This window comes from Palaemon carinicauda, chromosome 31 (genome assembly GCF_036898095.1).
Source record: "Palaemon carinicauda isolate YSFRI2023 chromosome 31, ASM3689809v2, whole genome shotgun sequence".
Lineage (NCBI taxonomy): Eukaryota > Metazoa > Arthropoda > Malacostraca > Decapoda > Palaemonidae > Palaemon > Palaemon carinicauda.
This window is the reverse complement of record NC_090755.1, coordinates 33,123,236-33,128,157: the sequence shown is the minus strand read 5'-3', so window position 1 is coordinate 33,128,157 and position 4,922 is coordinate 33,123,236.

Here is a 4,922-nt window from a genome sequence, read left to right as displayed (position 1 = left end):
TTAATCCTTTTGATCGAAGGTCATCATTGATACAGTCTATCCACCTTCGCTTTGGTCTCCCTCTCCTTCTCGTTCCCTGTATCTCCATTTCCATCAGCCTCCTCCCAATATACTGTTCATCTCTTCTCATGATATGACCATACCACCTCAGTCTACTTTCTTGGATCATATCATGAGAAGAGATGAACAGCTACCAATGGTGATTTACCTGTATCAACGTTCTTCCAGCTCTCCGGGATTTCAACTGCTATTCTCCAGAGGAGAAAAAGTGAGGAAAAGCCCAGTTACTCATTCTCATCCTAGGCTTACACTAACTTTCTTCTTAGACATGATACTTTTGGTCTTGTAAAGGAACTAAGGTCAGCACAAGACCTGCTAAGCAGCAATCACAGGTCGTGATGAAAATGTCTTTAGAGGCTTGTGAGTGCATTCCTCCAAGTAATACGCAGCAAAGGTGATGTGACTCTTCTGTACTCCAGCGTCTGAAATTTTGAACACAGATTTTTCATTAAGGCTAGATTAGCACCAACTCTGATTTCATTAGTGCACACCTTAGGGCATAATGCTTAATTGATAGTCTCTTGTAGTTATGGGAGCCCTAGGGTTTCTAAAAGGCACTGCTGTTGGAGAATTGGATCCTGATAAGATTTTTTCCATTGAACCAAAATTTTACAGCTTTTGTGAACTGCTACTTCATCTCTGCATTGGAGAGGTCTTAGTTCGTGGCCAAATATCCCACAGTACCTGACCCGTTGTCCAACCAGGAGTCTGTGGCTTCTGTGTTGCAGGCCTCTGTAGTTGCAAACTTAATGTGTTGAGTTGCTAGTTTCTTAGCCGACAAGGACAGGGGCAGGGTAGGGACCACTGGGTTCAGGGCAGAGGATAGGGATGAGATTTCTTTTGTTGCATAATAGTGACTGCATCTGAAAAGATGGTGACAGGCTTGTAGATGATCTGCCCGTTTTCAGGGAATCTTTCTAAGCCGATACCTACATATCTGCCTTGTCTAATGCCTCCTTAGTTAGCTCTGACAGGGAAAGTTCTGGTTGTCTGGAACCCTGGGGAGCACAGAACTGTCTATTACCACTTTCTTGTTTATACTCGATGAACTAGGGGTTTCGGCAAGGACGGTAACCTTCCTGATCAGGGAGAGGAATTTTACTGTTTCCCGTCTTCTTCTTTGAGCGTCAGTCGGTGAATAAAACTCGTCTCTATGCTCCCTACGGGGTTTGGGCGACTAGCAGGTTTTGCAGGTGAAATTTGGCCTTTTGCTGATGAATTCCTCCCCTACTAGATGGCAAACGGGAAGAGGAAGGATCGTCAGGATCACTCCTGCAAACAGACTTAGGGGGGTTTGCCAATGTCTAGTCTTCTTTTAGAGTCTGTGCTCTCCCCTCATTTGGATCCCTTCAGAATTGATGAACAATGGTTCCCTGTTACTTCTAGCAGGGAGGACCACCTTTAGGAGATTATGAATAGATTGAATTGAAAATTGATGGTTTCAAATTATTGGAGCCAAAATGTACTGTATGTCTAAACATGCATTCCCAAGATTATACAATAAGCTCTCACTAGACATTCAAAAGACTGTAGATGTTAAGCCTTTCAGGAAGAAACTGAAGACTTTCTTGTTTTCTAAGTACTTTTATAATGTTGATTTGACAATTAACATGAAATACAATTTCTGATACTTTTAAATACTTAAGAATGTGTAAGACAATATATTTTGTAAGTCCTGTAAGGCATAAGGTTCTCCTGTGTGGTAGGACCAATAAAACAGCCCTTAAAGTAAAGTAAATGTGATCAATGAATTTTTTATAATCTACTTTCCTTAGTTTATCTTAAGGGCCGTTTTCCTGGTCCTATCGCAAAGAGGAACCCTGTGTCCTACGGGAGCTACAAGATCTGTTTGTATTGCATATTCTTATATATTTAGAGTATTACTCAGTGTATTCCATATTAATTGTCAAGTAAATATTATGAAAACACTTGGAAAACAAGAAATTATTCTGTTTCTTGAAATCCTTAATGTATTCTGTCTTTCAGATGTCTAGTGGGACCTTGTTATGTAGTCTTAGGGCTGCATATTTGAAAGTTTTAGAGCCTGCAATAGACATACATCTTGACTTCAATAATTTGAAATCATCTGTAATTTTTCTTGTGTCTACACGATTCAATGGCTGTATGATATGTAGCAGTTCTCTTGGATATTTTTGGACATTCTGTTCTGGTATCTTGATAGGTTATTGTACATATCTTAAACTCTATTCTAGCTTCAATAAGCAGCCAGTCTTATTCAATAAATTAGACAGCTCCTCTGTTTATTTTGTAATTTCTTAAGTTTCACTTTGGGTAGGCTGTAGTAGATGGAGTTGCAGTAGTCAATCCTGGTGAATTACACATTTACTTTAATCAAAAGTTTCTTTACAGAATATTTATCCAGATATTCTTCAAAGAAGCAATGGGTGTGTGCGCCATATAATATAAATTTAACTTTAAAGAATTATGTGCACCTTTTAAGTTTGGTATAGGGTTCAGTGACCTATCCGTGCACTAATCAGAAATATGAATCCATAAATGTAAAAATGCCCTTTGATTCCCCAGTGCTTGGTTTAAGGCCTAAATTTCATAATCAATTCAGTCAATAAATGTAAAGTTGACTGCTGTAAACATTAGGTTTCGTGTTCAAAATCTGATTTATCTCATATCCACTATGACACCCCAGTGCTAATTGTATGACGTCTAGTTTTTATAGTGGAAGAATAAGCTAATTGTGTACCATAAATATCAAAATACATAAGCTGAATCTTGTTTAGGGTGGATGCACTTTTAAAGTATGATTAAGTTTGGGTGTACTGTAAATTATTTGCTTGGGATACCGACTCTCTCTCTCTCTCTCTCTCTCTCTCTCTCTCTCTCTATATATATATATATATATATATATATATATATATATAGATAGATAGATAGATAGATAGATAGCCTATAGAGAGAGATTAAAGAATGACTGTTTAAATAATTATTCTTCATCATCTCTTACGCCTATTGATGAAAAGGTCCTCTGTTAGATTTCGCCAGTCGTCTCTATCTTGAGATTTTAAATCAATGCTTCTCCAGTCATCATCTACTTCAAGCTTCATAGTCCTCAGCCTTGTAGACATGGGTCTTTCAACTCTTCTAGTGCCTTGTGAAGCCCAGTTGAAAGTTTGGTGAACTAATCTCGCTTGGGAAGTTCAAAGAGCATGCCCAAACCATCTCCATCTACCCCTCACCATAATCTCATCTACATATGGCACTCGAGTAATTTCTCTTTTAGTTTATTTTTTTAATTATGTCCTGCCATTCTACTCCCAATATCCTTCTGAAGGCTTTGTTCTCAAATCTACAAAATCTGTTGGAGATTGTTTCATTGTTATACTACGACTCATGTCCATACAGTAACACCGATCTGACTAAACTGATGTATAGTCTGATTTTTATATGTAATTTCAGGTGATTTGATTTCCAAATACTACTTAACCTAGCCATTGTCTGATTTTTTTTTTTCAGTCTTTCACTAAACTCAAATTTTAAAAAGCCTTGTATTGATAATAATTCCTAAATACTTAAATGGTTCTACCTCATTAATCCTTTCTCCTTCCAATGATATTTCATTTTCCATTGCATACTCTGTTCTCATTATCTGTCTTATATTTATATTGAGTCTAACCTTATGTGATATTTCATGTATTCTGGTAGGCAAGCATTGCAAATCCTGTTGAGTTCTGTTAATAAGGACAGCATCATCAGCGTACTCTAGGTCTGCCAATTTCATATTACCAATCCAGTCCAATCCTTCTTCCATCTCCAACTGTTCTACTCATTACAAAATCTATGAGGAGGTTGAAGAAAAATTAAAAGGTATTATATTTTTATGTAATTACATGCGAGGTGCTGCTGTAATACTGTGATCAAGCAACTGACAATGGATTATACGGTATCATAGAAAAAACAACTCGATGATAGTTCGGGAAGATGCTCGGGAAGTCGGTTCCCTCCTGCTACTGTGGAAGGGTGGAAGTATCACAGGGCTGTATCTTTCACAAAATCAGCTGTTGGTTCAAACCCAGAATCCACTAGCTTAAGAACCTGTCAGTTTGGCAAGTTTTGAAAGCAGGCAACCTTCAACCTTATATATACTGCAGAAATATATCCATGATTCCTTTAACACGTTCTCTCTGACCTGCGGTAGTCACTGGGCAGGTTGTGTAGCATACCTGGCTCCTTCACAGGACAAGAAACATCTCGCCTTGGATAGCTGTCTCAGTGAGAGTCAAGAATCTGACTTTTTTTTTTTTATATATGCAGGTAAGCTACCATACCAAGCAACTTTTCTAAATGGGATGCATGTAAGTATTTTTCCCTATCCTTCTTGCAAGGGAGACGATTGACAAGAGATATAGAGCCTAACCCTGTCACTTTCAATTTAGCAATACATTTCAGATGATATCCCATTTAGGATATACTGTAGGTTCCTCCATGAGAAGGTTGAAGTTGATTATGGGAATATCACTGCTTGAAAGATTGGAAAATTATATAAGAATGGCAGGTTAGTAAAGATTACAGAGGCCATAAGTGTCATGACTGGTGGTGTGGCCATATGTTGAGGAGGGCTTGGAAGAACCAATTATAGGGAGTAGATAAAGAGGGAGACAAAGAATTAGACAGTGAGAAAAAGTGAAGAATGATGTGGTGAAAATAGGATACCTTTGATGAAAAAGCATTGAGGAGGGTACATCAGGCAACCGACCCCTTAATTTAGGGATAACAATGGGAAGGAATTAGGTTCCTCCATATCTCCTGACAAACTTCATGTAGTGTATAGTTGCCGCAGAGATTCCTGACAAAATAACAGCCGCCACTCCACCAATCACGCCATAGCC